Below are 17921 nucleotides of genomic sequence, written 5' to 3'. Positions count from 1 at the left end.
AAAAAACTGTTTTCTCACAAAAGTTAGAATAAATTTCTGTAGACAATTATTTTACCCTCTCTTCTTACAGCAACCTTTCCTGGACTTCAGCAATCAATCTGTTCTCTTCCTTCCAGCATCTGGAAGGAATAAGTATCAGTATCTATCTAAATAAATTATAGTTTACACTTTCTTGACACTGAATAAAGTTTTTGTTTTTGATCGATTTATTTTCCTTAATTACTGCTTAATTCACATTCATTCAAGTATTCAAACATGAATTTAACTTTACCCTGGCTCTCCACCATATGTGGTGTCAAACGGGAATATTGGTGTTTTAGTATTGCTACACTTCCCCTAACCACAGTGATTTGTTAGAATTCAACGACCAAATAGACACACCTTACTCGACATTTTAAAACTCGAAGAGCTATTTTAACATTCTTAAAATTCAAGTTTAGGTGGAGAACCCTACAAAACACATTCATTCTAAATTCCCCCTCATTCATCTTTAGACATGCATGCTTTCGCTCTAAAGCATGATTTTATCTACAGTTTAATACTTAAATTTGAATTCATTTCTTTTGAGCATTTACTTTTAGCATCTAAAATTTTATGCTTCTAGACTAAATTCTAATTTTACATAAATTTCAAGTATTTACGTATATTTACAAAATTCTAATCCATATGATTTTTACAATTTACCATAAAATGAATAAGAGAAAAATAAATTTTTACTTCACGCATTCTTCGCCAAGCTGGCGGCACTGAAACTAAAGTTCTCATTAATACAAGAATACGAAGTTATTTTACTTTCGGCCCAATTTTGGCTTTAACATAACAGAATTAGTCTTTCGACAAACAGGAACTGCTTGTTCTTAGATTTTATACTTAAAGAAAATAATACTTTTTGCCTTAGCTAAATAAAGTAAAACAAAACTAAGTCTCAACCGAGACAAATTGACTTCGGTCAAAACATAGAACTTCGTATTTACGCATAACATTTCGGAATAAAAGAAAAAAAAATTATAGAAGATTTTAACTTATCTTTGAGTTTTCGATGATTGGAACTCCGACATCCTCTTCTGGCAGAACTGCTCCCACGTTATAGGTTTCATCGACGTCAGTCTTCTCCTTAGTGTCCTCCGAGTGTCGTCCACGTTGCTTTTTCTTTTTCGCCCACTGCATGCTGGCCTCTTGGAGTGGTAGTCGTCGGGTTGCTGTCTTTTCCGTTTTTTCCCTGGACGGCTGGTCTTGGCGTCTTCCGGTCTGGAGTCATGCTTGAATTTCTTCTGTTGGTGGTGGTCTTTTCGTTCCTCCTGCTGTCTTTTCGTTCTCGGGAACGGCGGCCTTGTTTGCTCCTGACTATCTGGCCCTGGAAGTGTTTTCCTCGATGCAGAATTTCTACTCCGATACGTTGTAACTGGTCTTTTCCTCTTTACCAAAGATTCTTTACACGGCGGCGTTGCTTTCTTGTATTTCTTAAATGCTGGAGTCTGAAAGTTTTCATTTCATCTTTTCGGTACCGTCGCATGGGTTGTAGAAGGGCTAGGTTTCTCTTCAGTTCTCTGCTTCTTGGGTGGTGGAACGGGTGACGTTACTTCTGGACCTTCTACTTCTTTTACGCTTGAGTCCAACAAGAAACTTTTAAGGATTTCAAAATCATTTTGATTATAATATTTTTTCACCTGGTCGGGACTTGCTTTACAGATTTCCCCTCTCTCGTTCTTAAGGTACAATACGACTCCCTTGATTTCCTGAATTACATAGGGGCCTTCAAATTTTGGAGCTAACTTTGCAGTAAAATTGTCTGGGGCGTTTATTAGAGAAAATTTCCGCTTCAACACTTTATCTCCAACTTTAAAATCTGCTTCACGGCGTTTTCTATCATAGTACAATTTTTGTCTATTTCTTGCCGTATCCGAGCTTTCAACCGCCTGGTCAATGAGTTCTTGCACATCTTTTTGTTTAAATTCTTGCTCTCTTTGTTTCACAAAGAATAATTTATCTAATGGCGTAATTAACTTCCGTCCTAAAAATAATTCTGCTGGAGTTATCCCCGTAGTATCGTGATTTGCTGTTCTTAAAGCATAAGCTAACTCATTTATGTAGCCATCCCAGCGCTTGTGATGTGTGCTAACATAACTTCGAATTATTCTTACAATATTTTTATTAACTCTTTCTGCGATGTTTGCGTGTGGTCTATACGGAACCATTTTGATATGGCATATGCCAAGTCCAGTGCAAATGTTTTCAAATATTTGGCTAACGAATTGTTTACCGTTATCGCTAATGACTTTTATCGGTGCACCGTATTTTAAAATGTATCTGTGTAAGAATGCATCTGCGACTGTTTTGGCTGACGCGCGTTTAGGTGGAACAATTTCTGTCCATTTTGAAAAATGATCTAGAATTACTAAAAGAAAACGATTTTTATTTAACTCACTCTGGGGGAAAGGACCAAGAAGATCTATGCTTAAAATCTCATTCGGAAATGTAGCGCGAATGCTATTTAAGTACCCGGCCGGACTGTAATTAATATCATTTATTAACTGACATTGATTGCAGGACCTGACATACGCAGTTACTATTTTGTATAATTGCGGGAAATATACCGCCTCGCGTACCCTTTTTAAAGTCTTTCTGACCCCTAAATGACCCGCTGTTTTCGCGTCATGTAATTCCTTCAAAATGCTTAATCGAAGCGAGGCTGGGATGACTGGTTTGTACTCGAGATTTTCGTTTGTTGTTTTCGTATAAAATAATAAATTATCTATTATTTCATAGTTTTCTGCTCTATTTCTTATTGCATCGATATCTGTGTGCTCAAAGCTTTCGGGGTCTTTCAAATATGCATAGATACTTCCAAATTCAGGATCAGCTTTCAATTCAGCAATAATTGTATCTCTAGAATCTAAAATTTTTGAAGTCAACACAGCGCATTTAAGTTCATTGCTTTCATCGTCCAGTTTTATACGAGAAAGTGCGTCAGCTACATTGTTTTCCTTACCCGGTTTATATTTGATTATGAGATTATATTCTTGGAGTTTTAAAGCCCATCTTATTAACCTGGGCGTTAGGTTTTTCCCCGAGTAAAGTCTACCAACAGCCGCATGATCCGAAAAGACTGTTACTGGCGTTTTGCCGAAATAAACTCGAAATTTGTGTACAGCCATTAACACGGCTAATGTTTCTCTCTCTGTAGCTGTATAATTCCTTTGCGTAGGGTTCAACGTTTTACTAAAAAATGCCAAAGGATGGCCATTTTGCATGAGAACAGGATCTACAGCAAAGTCCGACGCATCTGCTGCAATTTCCAGGTTTTCGTCCCCCTCCGGGAATTTCAAAACAGGGGCATTGATGAGCGCTTCTTTTAACCTTTCAAAAGCGGTATTTGATTCCGCTGTCCACGTGAATTTACTTTTCTTTCTTTTAATTACTTACAAGGGTTCAACAATATTAGCAAAATCTTTTATGAATGACCGATAATAAGAACATAACCCAAGGAAAGAAGAAAGTTTCTTGGCGGTGTTGGGAGGTGGGAAATTCTTCATGGCTTTTATTTTTGAATCTTGAGTTTCTATACCCTTTTGCGAAATTTTATAACCCAGATATTTAAGTTCTTTAGTTGCGAACTTGCATTTTGAGGCGTTAATTGTAAGACCGGCCTCTTTTAATAATTTAAAAACTTCTTCTAGGTCTTTAATATGTTGTTCCAACGTACTACTCGTTATAATTATATCATCTAGATAGATTAAAGTCGATTTTCCTAGGACAGGCTTTAGAACAATGTCCATAGCTCTCTGGAATGTTGACGGGGCCCCACACAACCCAAAGGGCATGCGTAAAAATGCATAAGTGCCCGATTTTGTTATAAACGCGGTTTTATGTATGTCTTCGGGTCTCATAGCTATTTGATAGTAGCCAGACGTTAAGTCCAACGTAGTCATGTATCTCGTAGACTTAATCTTTCTAATAATTTCCTCTATAACCGGCAAAGGGTAAACTGGGAATTTAGTAACACTATTAAGTTTTCTGTAATCGATAGCAAACCTCCAAGCCCTTTTATCCGAAGGACGAAACTCGTTCTTTTTCCTACGTAGTATGACTGGACTCGCGTACTCACTATTTATGGGCGTTATTATCTGGTTCTTTAACATTTCGTGAATGTGTTCTTCGATGATTTGTTCTTTCTGTTTATCATAGCGGTAAGGTTTAGTCCTACAGGGTTTGTCGGCAGTTAACTGAATATCATGCGTAACAATTTGACAACTACCAGGCCGTTCTGAAAACAAGTTTGAACAAACTCACCACTTGCTGGATGGCTTAGCTTTCATGGTCATTCAAATGGCTAAGGTCGACTTGAGGTTGTTCCACTGGTTCCACCACCCTCCGATCCATCTCCAGCACAATAGAACTTTCCTGAAAATTCAGTTTGGCCTTCGGGGCTTTTAAAAACTCCATACCTAAAATAAGTGGACTTTGCAAGTTTTTTACTACAAAAATTAATACTTTAAGGCTTTCGTTTTGAACCTGTATTTTTAAAGATAATTTTCCAATACATTGACAAGTTTGTCCTTGCGCTGCTATGATTTCTGTGTTTTTATTTTTAAATAATCGTAACCTATTAAAGTTCTTCCTAAAAAAACTCATAAAATTACCCTCTGCTCCTGTATCGATGAGGGCTTCTACTGGTACATCGCTAACCAGGACTTGTATAATCGGCAATTGTGAGTTTTTTACGACGACCGTATTTAAGTACCTTCTTGAGGGTTATTTCGAAACTTCCGTGCTCTGGACCCTCGCTTTTACAAGCCCCTCTACTCGTTTAAAGCTTTCCTTTCAACTTCTGCCTTCTGGGTACGCGGAAGGTTGTTTTCAAATTTCCTTTTTGGGCCTTGACCTTCGAGCTTCGATGAGTTAGCTTGATAGCTCTTTCCCCCATAAGAGCGATTTGCGTTTCTGGTTTGCTCATTTGAAGATTGCCTTCGGATACTTTGAGAATACGATGCCCCTCTAGCTTTTTCCGCTATTCTGCGATTTTGGAACTTGACCGCCAATTCAAAGAGTTCCTGCAATGTGCTTGGGTTTCTAATTTCGAAGTAATCTTGAACAGCAGGTAACAATCTTGGTAAGATTATTTCAATAATCTCCGCGTCGGGTTTCTTCCCATACAGCATATCCGTCAGTTTAATTTTTCGCAGAATAAAGTCCGTCAACTCTTCTATATTCCGTTGATAAAAACTATACAGTTCGGCTTCTAGCCTTGCTCGGTCTTTCACTATGGGGAAGGCCTTTAATAATGATTTTTTGAAATTTTCAAATGTATATGTTTGGCCTCCGAATTCCCCTAATAAAAATTTACCTATATTCTTCCACCATAGCGAGGCCTGTCCTCTTAGTGCAGATGTGGCAATGGCAACTTTTTGTCTTTCTGGCACAGGGTAGATCTGGAAATGATTTTCGAGGGCTTCTAGAAATATCGCCACCGAATTTTTTCCGTCGAAAATGACGTTTGGCTTGATTGACGCTCTCATCGTCTGGACCAGGTATCCAAATCCTTCCAATTGGCTTGGCATTTCGTGTTGTTGTCCAGCAGCTTCCATCCAGTTTTCGGCCATTTCAGTTCGACAAGTGTTCGGGCGCCAGTGTAATGTTGCGCGGCCCCAACCTGCACGCAACAATAGTAGTGACTGCTATGAACTGGAAAGTACACAAAGTCTTGAGAAGGGTTTAAATCCCTTTTTATTCAACTTTAGACATTACAGATGCGTGCTCTTGACGCTCAGAAACTACGCTGACCCGGCGGTAAAATAAAAATAAGAAACTAAAAATGAATAATAACAAGTTACTACCTACGAGGCTCTCTAAAGGTAACTAACCTAACCGCGTTCTAAGATACCGCTGATATTTCAGCAAACTTCTGAATATTAAGTTGAAAGATTCAACTATCTGCCGAGGCAAGCACACAGGCCGAAACGCGTGGTTCTTCAATTTCTACCTAGCCACCTCCACGCTCGTGAAGCAAGAAAGCACACTTTCGAACTCGTTTCCCTTCTATTTAACTCAAATACTTCCGCTGACAATCTGAATACTTTGCGCGTTCTACTAAAATTTACATACTCTGGCATTGGCAATTCCAGGGGAAAGTAAGGCTTGACAGGAAAGATAGTTTAAACTTAAAATAAATGTTAGTTAAAATAAATATAAACCCTACAACCTTAAAAAATGCAGGATTCGAAATGGAATAAAAATAGTGTTAGCTTCTGTTTTGACATTTTATATACTAAAACTTTCCTATGTACTCTATATAAAATCTTGAAATTTTCATAAAATAGATTAAAAGATACCTAAAGAATGCTGTAAGAAAGATAAGAATGCAAATAACAGTTAAAATACATTTAACAAATGCCAAATAAATATTATCCCTTGTTCCAAAGATCATGTGAATTCCCAGTATAGTTACTGAAAACAAATATCAGCAAATGATATTTTCTTCAAAAGCTGGTCAGAAGAACGTAAACGTTTAAACTTATTAATATATTCGTAAATCTTTAGATGCTTAATATTTGAAAACAAATCATGTAACAGAAATGAAAAATTTTTATACATGAGGAATTGTTAATTTCCCAGATAACTAAGATAACCTTAGCTGGCAAAACTCGTCGCCAAAGTATCGCCAAATAGCATTGATATAGTCTTTATAATTTTTGTCAAAGCTACAATACATACTTTGCTTATATCTACATTTATATACCCATTAACAGGACATAAATTACTTTTAAATATCACCTGCCCATAATAAAATGGTTATTCCAAACAGCAGATGAATTGTTCCCAGTCCAGTTTTCTCTAAGAACCACAGCTTCTCACAGGCGTTTACGTGAAGGGTGTATCTCTTAAGATAAAACATCCTTATTTCAAATAGCAAATTGGATTTTGTTTGCATGCTACAATCCATAGTAACTTAATATTGACTAGACGCAATTTTCTGTATGTTAGGAGGATCAAATAAAAAATTAAACTCTCCCAAATGTTTTCACAATCTCAGTATAGTAAATATATGCAGCTCGTCCGAAAACGGAATCTGCTAAGGTGTTCAAGACCTGAGCGCCATCTTCGTTAGGTTTTACAGAAAACATCGCCTGTAATGATCTGATACATTAACTATTAAATAGATTTCCAGAAAATATTTATCACCTGCGGCATCTTGAATGAGATACATTCCACAAGAGAAGAGGAGAAATGTGGTCACGTGTTTAAGAACAACAACATCCGCATGTGCTACGTTTACAATGGAGTCGATAGCAGATATTCCGCTGAAATTAATTGATTTTTCGAATTTAGAAATTTATGGCTATTGCGAGAAATTAAAAAATATGCTTGGAAATTATTTCTCTTTTCTTGATGTCAACAAGTAGGGTCTTTTGTTATTCAAGGAAAAACACGTGAATAATATTTGTTTCAAAGTAATGCCGGATATCACGGTACTTATAACAAGTTGCGTTAAGGCCGAAATGAAGAAATCAATTATGAAACATCTGTGCAAATTTCTGCAGAAAACGAGGTAAGATTTATAAATATTTCTTAGGCGTGATGCTTACCAGTATTAATAATGTTTTATTAAGAATATTAAGTGTATATCAGTTAATTGAAAACTATTCCCAAGAACTTGCATAACCTTTTTCCAAACTTTTAAATGTAAGTGTAATAATAGTATATTCATAGTTCATGAATAGTTGCTCTAAATTACTGAAATAGCTGAATTCAGGAAAGATCTGTTTATCTGCAAGAACATAAATATAAAGCCAATTTTCTCTCATTAATATTAATTAGTGTCATAGAACATTTTATGCTGCTAAAACTTTATTAATTTCATCAGGGTATGTTTTAATATTTTAGCTGTTGTAATCGATTTTTAATAAATATCGGAATATTAATTTTTTAATACCTTCCATTGTAGATATTAAGGATAACAACAACTGTAATATTAGAAACATCAGTAATACTGAAACATTTTAATATAAAAGGATGCTTTTATAAGAATTTATATTTAATTCTAGGTAGAGTAGACTTTAAAGGTACCCCTTGTATTATGGCGAAGTTGTTGTTTGATTTATCGCCAAGTTGTTGTTTCATTTATGGTAGCCTGAGTAGTTGAATGTTATGGAAACCCTATTGTGACGTAATCGGGTGCATTATTCTGGGAAATTTTGAATCATGGGATGTTTTGTAAGCGTTTTTGTGGTATGTGTTAAAACCGTTTAGATGGATTTGAATGGGTTTGTAGGAAGAAAGGTTCAGATGGTCACTATGTGAAGCGTTCAATCAGAAAGGTTACCTGGTTTGAAAAAAATCATTTGAGTATGATTGATATTTTGATTTTTACGTGGCTCTGGTGTACGAAGCGAACTCGAAAATCATGGTAAGTGAATATTTGCTTTTGGTAGTGCTTAAATGTATAACATGTTTTTCCATTTTAATGTTATTTTATTGTTTGGTTAAAAATGTATTTTATTGAGATTATGTATTTTTTGTTTGCCTGTATTGTAGACTTTGATGCTCCTTTGACTTTTTAAGTGAAAATATATCGATGTGTACATGGACAAAGTAAAGGGAGTGCGCAATGCAAGTTTGTGCAATTCTGGGATTTTTTTTAAGTGAAAATAGGTCGACGTGTACATGGATAAAGTCAAAGGAGTGCGCAATGCCATTTTTGTGCAATTCGGGGTTTTTTTTAAGTGAAAATAAGTCGATGTGTACATGGATACCGAGTTTCTGCAATTGTCTGTTTTGTTATTTTAGCTTTGTGTAGCGGCGATTTTTGGCGCAAAATTTCGCAAGCCAAAATAACGAGTCAAAAAATTGCACAAAATCGGTATCCATGTACCGCCAAACATCGCCAAGTTTCGCCAAAGGGTACCCTAAACTATACTTTTACCTTAATTCTAAATTTTCATGGGAGATTGCTGAGTTTTTTAGTTTAAATATTAAATTAGCATGTACATTTAGTCCTTGAAAATCAGTGGTTGTGTCAGTCCATAACATTTTACACTAGTCTATTTCCTATGGTAGATCTTTTCAATAAATATACTTAAAAATCTTTTTGAGATACACGATTTTAAAATAAAAAAGTCTGCACATAAATTATGTAACTTATAAGATTAAAAATAACTTCAAATTTATTTTTTTGAATAGTTAAAATGTATACAGATAGTACTTTTTTATTATTTATTATTATAAAATGAAGAAAAATGTGTTATGAAAAATTATTAGTTTCACAGCTAGTAGTACTGCAGTGAACTCAGTTGCACAAATCACTATATTTTTCTTTGCGACATTTATATTATAGTATACAAAATGTTTTAATTTGCAGTTTATACTATCAATAGGATAATAATCAGTTGCTAAAAATTAAATTTTAAGTTGTATAAAATTATATATTAATTTTTAACTGCGCAGAACATCGGCATCGTTATTCTTACATGATTTAAGGGCCAACTGCATTTACAGTGCTCCGGAAATTTGACTATTACGATTTTCAGAAACCAACTATTTATATTTACCGTTCTGCTTGTTAAGCTGTTAAAATTATAACTTAAATATATTTATAGTAACTTTCTTTTCAGTGTAGAATAACACTCTATGTAAACATGATTTAATGTATTCATTTTTACATTTTTTATAAATGAATTAATTATCAGATCAAGGAAAGAATTCATAAAGAAATATTAACAATCAAAACATGGTAAAGCGGCGAGCAAAAGAGTATCATGAAAATAACAATAACATATGAGTTACAAAAATTATACTAACCAAATGAATGAAGAGTTAATTAATGGATGAAATAATAATTAAAGATGAAATGAAAATTTCATAACTAATTAAAAATAAACAAAGTTTCCGAATTTTCAACACATCTACTACAGCACAAGCTTGTTTGTTTACATTAGCAGTTCTTACATCACGTGACCTCCGACGTCACCGGAATGTATCTCATTGAGCTCTAAACCGACAGCCAAAAGCTTAAATGGCAGTTAGGTAGCTGTCGAAATAATTTCCGACTTTTCTATAACGGTCGAAACAATAACATGTGATTCGCTCTGCATGGGACTGCTCGTATGAAACGACTGGCTGTTTCGTTTCGACGGTGTCCAGACGAAGACCCCAAATTTTGAGGGATTTTTAGTAATTACTGGCATATAAATAAGTAACGATATGGGAATAAATTCCCGAATTTAAGCCCTAGTTTACTATTTTTTATTTTTATTGAAATTTTTAGATTGTTTTTCATATTTAAATAACTTTAATATTTGCCAACTTCTCCAGCAACCATTTCTAAGTTTAAATCATGTCTGTATGACAGAAGATACCAAATGAACAAAAAAAAATCCCTAAATATATAGGGTATAGCATATTACAAAACTGTCAGCTTAAATCGATACCTTGATCTGTTGTAACTCTGGCAAAATTTGAATTGGCTGAAAATAAATATGATATAAAGTTTCGTATCTGGCAGGCATTTTGGAAGTGTAAGTGGTAGTCTTCAGAAGCGAAATGTTCATCAAATTTTGCAATATATCCCTGACAGTTTTACTAATTTTGAATTCCTTCCATTTTCCCAGCTATGAAATAACTAACCGATTGAAATATGATGCAAAAAATAATATTAAAATAGTCAACAAGAAGCATTAACATATATTAAAAATTATTGGGAAGGCACAATTTTTAAAGAATGTGGGAATATTCACTTTGACGAATCTGTTATTTTAAACTGCACATAGCCCCTCTTATTTGAAGGCTATTTTAAATGATTTTGCAGTTGCTCTTAATATTAGCGTGTTCAATATATAATGAGAATAAAAATGCTGATGTAATATATAATGAGATTACGCAGCAAATATAAAAATAATTTGAATACATCTGTTAAGGATCCTTTTACACAAAATAATCACATTTACTCTTTCACAGCTTTAACTGTTTATTGATAACTTCTGAGTTCACATATCATTCACATAGCGGTTCTCAGCCATTCTCTTCATTTCATCTCTGCCGCTCTCCACTCGAGGGCGCTGCTGCAACTAGAGCATGCGCAAACATGCCCCCGGCATTGAAATGTTTATAAAACATTCAATCACTAAACTATGTGATAGTCCTTGGATTCAGGAGTCTGGTCCGAGCAGTCGCACGTGAAGGTTCTCTTAGCACGGCTCTCGGTTTTACCAAGTCGATTTTATTTTTCTTCTACGATCAGTTGTTAGCACATAAAAGGTTGCTCACCGGTATAAAGTGACCAAAGAGTAGTAAAAAGGCCTTGTGCGATTTTACTGATTCTTTGCATCCATTTTCCCCTGATGACAGAACTGGTTTAAAGACTTGATCAACATGTCACTGGTCAAACTAGTGCCCACCAGCGGCCGAGCGGGGAAGTCGCTGAACACTGGTAGTTCGGTCCAAGGTTCGAATCCCGCGAACGGGCTGGCTGCATGGGTGTTTTCGTGGTTTTCCCCATGTGTAACGTGTATACGAGCCAGTTTCCCTTAGAAAGTCCTCCACGAAGGCATCCCTCCCCTTAGGCAGATAGCCCTAGTGTGCTTTGCCATAATTAAATACACCACACCACACCACTGGTCAAACTAATCTTCGCTCGATATGCGGAATTAACTTCCAAAGAGAAGGATTTACCTTTGACTGAGGATGAAAGAATTGATCTGGATTTTCTATTAAAACTTCTCCCTAACCTATCGGATAAAGTACGAGGAAGTCTGAACTCTGCACATGACTCTGAACTAGGCTTAGCGCAAGTGGGTTCTAACCGGTTAGCGTCTAATGAAATTGATTCCCATCCTGCTGATGTCTCCCAACACGATATGCATTGGACTGCTGTTACCAAAAGTACGAAACGTACACTGAGCGATATTGAATCGGACCCTACTGTGGTACAAAACAAATTTGATGTTCTTGCGAACATAGCTGATCATGACTCCGCACTCACTGCAGAACAGTACACGCACAGTACCAGACATGAAGGTGATGTTAGATTGAAACGAAATCCCAAACTGAAAGCTCCCAAAAGTTTAAAAATCTCGCCTAGTCAGGACATAGGTAGTAAAATTACACATACATTGAGTTCTGAGTTTGCGGTCAGCAGCCATGGTAATGTGGCGCCATCTCGTGAAGGAACTGAGAAACAGGCTGCAGCGAGTAGGTCTCAAACCGAAAACGCAGCGCTACCAGTCAGTTATCCAGATGAGGTCACGTGCCGACTGGGCGAACTGACGCTCATATTCCCCAGGCTGGCGCAACTCAAATGAACACCATGCAGGAGAGACTTAGTGAAAATGCCACTAATGGTGAGGATAACAATATTATGGACACGGACGCTAGTACGTCTAAACAAAATACAAGCTCAGATGAAAACATAGACGCGGAATTTGTGAAAAAGTCACGGATACCACCCATAACTGTTAAAGTAGTAACTACTTTATGCCTACTTGGAAAAACATAGCTAGGGCACTTAAACAGAGAAACATTGAGTTTAATAAGAATAATAAAGGGATTAAAATTTTCATCAGAAACCCTGAACATTACAGGCAGACTGTTACTTATTTAAAAGACAGGAAAGTGGAACATCACTCTTTCACGCTTCCTGAGGATAAAGACATAAAAGTAGTGATAAGAGGTCTCTTAAAGAGATACAGATAGGGTAGAAATACAAGAGGAGTTAGAGGATTTAGGATACAAAGTTGAATAAGTTAAACAACTTACGCGCAGAAGAAAAGGGGAGGTTATTAAACTCCTGCTATTTTTAGTTACTCTGCCTAAGAAACCCAAATCCAAAGATATACACAACGAAACTAACTTATGTGACCTAGGAATTAAAGTTGAAAATTATAAAGGTAGATCGGGCACGCAACAATGCTATAGGTGCCAAGGATGTCATCATACGGAAACTGGCTGTAACTATGCACCCAAGTGCGTGAGATGCGGAAAGGGACATTTGTCCTTTGAATGCCCTAATAAAAACTCTGACTTGCCACCACGTTGTGCGAACTGTAAACAATCTCACACCTCGAACTTAGGGGATGTGAGATGTTCCCTAAAAAGAAACAGGATAAGCCCAAAGTCTATACTAGTAGGGTTATGGAAAATAAATCATTTGCACTAGCCCTATCTACTGGTTTGTATGCAGACATGATCAAGGAAGCAAAACCTGTTTTTGCACACCTGGCCGAGCTTGTATCGGTCATAAAAAGCTCTGGCTTTCTTTTTTTTAACACAGCAAATAGGACAAAATGTACCTACTCATAAGGATAAAACTACCATAAATCAAGATCTTAATGGATAGGTACACCACACAAGGAGATCCTGTAAAATTAGCATTCTGGAATGCTCATGCCATTCAGAACAAGTTGACGGATTTTATTTTAAACTTCCTTAACAATCACAATATTGATATTGCTCTTGTAACAGGGACTTTTGCCACGCCATGCGTGCGTATAAATTTGCATAATTACCGCACATATATGCGCGATCGTTTGAATCACCGGGATGGGGGCCGCAATTTATGTGCGCAACTCGCTCCAGTCCTGTTTGATTAGCCAAGATAGAAACAACGGACATGAGATGGTCACAGTCTCAGTGTACTTACCGCAATATGGTAATTTGAATTTCATTTCATTTTATAATCCGCCCAGGAAACTACTGACGGAAAGTGTTCTTTCCAAACTTCTCTCTGACACTAATGAGTATATCCTAACGGGTGATCTCAACGCAAAGCACTCCGAGTGGGGGTGCCGTAATACTGACCAAAATGGTAAGGTCCTCTATGAATTTATAAAGAATCACCCAGTTTTCCTGCATGTTACTGAGAAGTATACGTACAGACCACAGAACCCAAGGAATGCAGACCTTCTTGATATTCTTCTGACAAATACTTCAATCCCTATTTATACTGCAGTAAAGCACGAATTAAGCTCTGACCATATACCGGTCATTGATTACCTAGGCACTACTAAAGAGGCAGAAAATGAAATGATCCGCACGACTGGCTGGAATAAGTTCCAGAAGTTTCTCAGTCAGAATCCGCCCATCTTTGATACTCTGAACTCGCGAAAATATATAGATGATGCAGTTGATACCCTCACTGATTCAATGAATAATGCTATTGAAAATGCATCTAGACAAGTGAGAAATAATAACGCTGGCATTCTGCCACAGGAAATTAGAGAAATTATTAAGGACCGGAATAGGATGAGAAAAGCGTGGCACCTTACATGGAGCCCTCACGTTAAAAGAGATATGAACAAATTAAATAAATTAATTACAAAGAAAATAGATGAGCATAAGAGAGATGTATGGGAGGAAAAAATTCAGAATCTTAGTCCGAATGATGGCACTCTCTGGACGTTCATACGTAACTTGAAAAGGCAGCGTACATGCAATAAGCAGATTTATACTGAAAACTCTGTTGCTCTCAATAATAAAGACAAATCGACGGTCCTTGCGGACTATTTAGAAGAGCAGTTCAGACCTAACATGACGCCCATAGACATTAATTTTGGTCAATGAGGCATGTTACTTTGTTAGGGAATGGCTTAATGCCCACACTGTTAAGAGATACATGGCCACTACTACCCCCAGTGAGATCAAAGAAATCACAAAAAAGCTTAAAGTCAAAAAGGCCCGTGGCATAGACGGTATTAATAATCACGCACTTAGAAATCTGCCCTGCAATATTGTTCACGAGTATTATCGATGCGTGTCTTAGTCAATGCTATTTTCCCACAAAATGGAAAATCGCAAAAGTTATTTCATTGCCTAAGCCCGGCAAGGATAACACTAAGCCAGATGGTTACAGGCCCATTAGCTTGCTTCCGGGACAAGGAAAGGTCTTTGAGAGAATAATCTACAGCAGATTGAAAAACTATACTGAATTACTGCCTCCGAAACAATTTGGTTTCCGGAGAAAGCTTTCAACAACGAAGCAGCTGGTTCGGCTCGTCGAGTTTTGTGGGGATGCGCTTCACAAGAAACAAAATGTCGCCTTACTCATGCTAGACGTGGCGAAGGCATTCGACCGCATGAGGCATGAGGGGCATATTTATAAACTTATAAATCTCCATATGGATAGAGAGAGCTGATTCAGCTAATTATGTCTTTCATCACTAATAGGAAATTCACTGTGGCTATTGGAAAGGACATCTCCAGTTTACGCACCATGAATGCAGGCGTCCCACAGGGGTCCATTTTAGGGCCCGTCCTGTATTTATTTTATGTTCATGACTTCCCTAGGGCTCATATTGGCAGAAATCACTTTCTTGGGTGCTATGCGGACGATACGGCATTAACCGTAAAGTCCGCAAACGCACACCATGCAATCAAGAAGTTACAGGAGCTTCTACCAGTGGTAGAAAAGTGGTGTACGACTTGGAGGATTGCTATTAATGCCAGCAAGTCGCAATTATTAATGATAAGGAGGAAAAATACACAGTTGACTATTAATAGCAAGCTCTTCTTATTCTCTGAAGAGATTCCTAGAGTTAGTAAGGCGAAATATTTAGGAGTAATGCTAAATGAAAGATTAAAATGGGGAGTTCATATAAGAGAGGTCAGAAGAAAAATTTTCACTTTTGTAAATAGTCTCATCCCTATATTGGGTAATTATTCTAGCTTAGACCTCAGGATAAAGAGGCTAGTTTATATCAACGCAATTAGGCCACTGATGACTTATGCGTCGCCGGGCTGGTGCACGGCTACCAAGGAGGATATAAAAAGACTTCAAATCATGCAAAACAAAGTCTTAAGGCTTATCACCCATGCTCACTTTTTTGTGAGCAATGCTACACTGCCCTGTGACTTAAAACTGGGCACTCTAGAAGAGCACCTGAATAAAATCAAGAGGAAATTCTTCACGAAAGCTCTGGACTGTGACCATATGAGAAATTTTGATATCTTTACCTACGAAATATTGAATGAGGACGCCAAACTGTGCCCACTTGCGGCCCACCTTATCAGGGACCCGAACTTTCCCACCTAGTGCCCACCTGTAAATAATGTACCTAATGTGTTTATTCGCATTCTTAATTTTGTATTACTCATTTATTGTACTGTGTATATTTTAAATTCACCAGTTTTATTCACATTCTACACTCATTTTATGACTCCCACTTAATCAAGCCTTTACCGGGCCGGTTACTTGCTAGTGAGCTCTTGCGTTGCTGGTCTTCTTTTCTCAGCAACATAAGAGCAGCATAATACTTACTCATTAGATTCTACTAAAATAGATCTGATCAATTTTAACCACAAAAAACTTTTAATAAGCAATGCCATATATATTAATATATATTAATAAATATAAAGTAAAAAATCAATATGGGTTATCCTAGAAATGACTGAAGGTTTTTCAAAGTTTCAAAGTGAAATAGCAAGCAAATTGTGACACTTACTAAAATTAATCTTGTAGAAGATTATTGGTCAAGAATTGTTTTTAGTACCAAACGTCGCCAACAAATTGCGCTTCAATTTCATATATCGTCAGTTATGTCAAAATGCTCTCGAAATGGTCGCCGTTTAAAGCAATCATTTTCGAGATTGAAATACAAAATTAGCACGCTCTGTAATATCACTATTTGAATTTAGTTAAATTCACTTGAAGAAAAATATACAGTCCCTGAAAAAAATCATTGAAATTTTTTGAATATGATTTTTATGTATTTTGAAATCCCGATTTAGTTTCAAAGATCATGTTAAGTGAAATATTGGAAGTGAGGGTATTTCTTTATTTTAAAATTTTAACTTCCAAATGTACTTTTAAGCTTTTGAACTTTCCTCTTCTTTGCATATATATATACATACAGAGAGACTTGTGAATTCAAACAAATAGAGTTAATATAAACCCAAAATGATGAACTCTGTAACAATAAGTCACAAATCAAGCGAATGAATCAAAAACATGAAAAACAAAATTGGAGCAAAATTAAATCAATGCATTAATAAAACAAAGTTCGCATGAAATTTAAAGAATTAAAAAATATCTTCGGTCTTTGTCAAAGAGCAGCCGAAAGAAAACAGAATTATAAACAGAGAGTTCAAATTATATCTGGATGAATTGTACAATTAATCAAAGAATCCTTTGAATTAAAAGACCAAAACCTTAATTAAAAATTAAAAATTTTCAAAAAATTTAAAACTGTTTAAAAATTATTTAATGATTATTTAAGGATACTCGAATATAACGAAGTATGCAAGTGATATCTGCCTAAGGGAGGGAATGAATTCGTTGAGGAATTTCTAAGGAAAACTGGCTCGTATTCATGCTACTCATGGGAAAACCACGGAAACCAACTACGCAACAAAACCGTTCGTCTGGAATAGAAGCCAAGACGAACTCCCAGTCTTCGCTAGTGTTATACATTTAACAACAGATGAGGCAAATTAAAATAATGATATAAACTGCAAGTATCTCAAATCAGTATTTATCACGATATCACTTGCTCCGACGTGACTCAAAATTGAATACATAAATGACAAAATAGACTAGACTCGCCTTTTGAAGTATTTTTAACGCGCCTTCTTCAGAAGATTTTGAAGGATAAGAGAAAGCATATTTATTAATTTTAAATTAAAAAGTTATTAAAAATTTGGAAAATAGAAATGATATAATGTACATGCCAAAAAAAAAAAAAGAAAGAAAGAAAGAAAGAAAGAAAGAAAGACACATGCGGAATTCAAAACCACAGAGGAGGCAAAACTGGCCATATTTTGAAAATATGGGCTTAGTAAACTTATGAAATTAAAATAAATAAATAAATAAATAAATAAAAAGATAAATTAATTTACATCGACAAAAAATTTTCCAAGACTGCTTCTAATTAAAAAAAGGTTATAAAAGGAAAAAGATATTTGGCAAATATTTATTATTCATGTGATCTAAACCACCT

This window comes from Stegodyphus dumicola, chromosome X1, assembly GCF_044657685.1.
Source record: "Stegodyphus dumicola isolate Sdum_Otavi_A_Nest chromosome X1, ASM4465768v1".
Classification (NCBI taxonomy): domain Eukaryota; kingdom Metazoa; phylum Arthropoda; class Arachnida; order Araneae; family Eresidae; genus Stegodyphus; species Stegodyphus dumicola.
The sequence above is the reverse complement of the archived record's forward strand: the minus strand, read 5'-3'. Positions refer to the sequence as shown.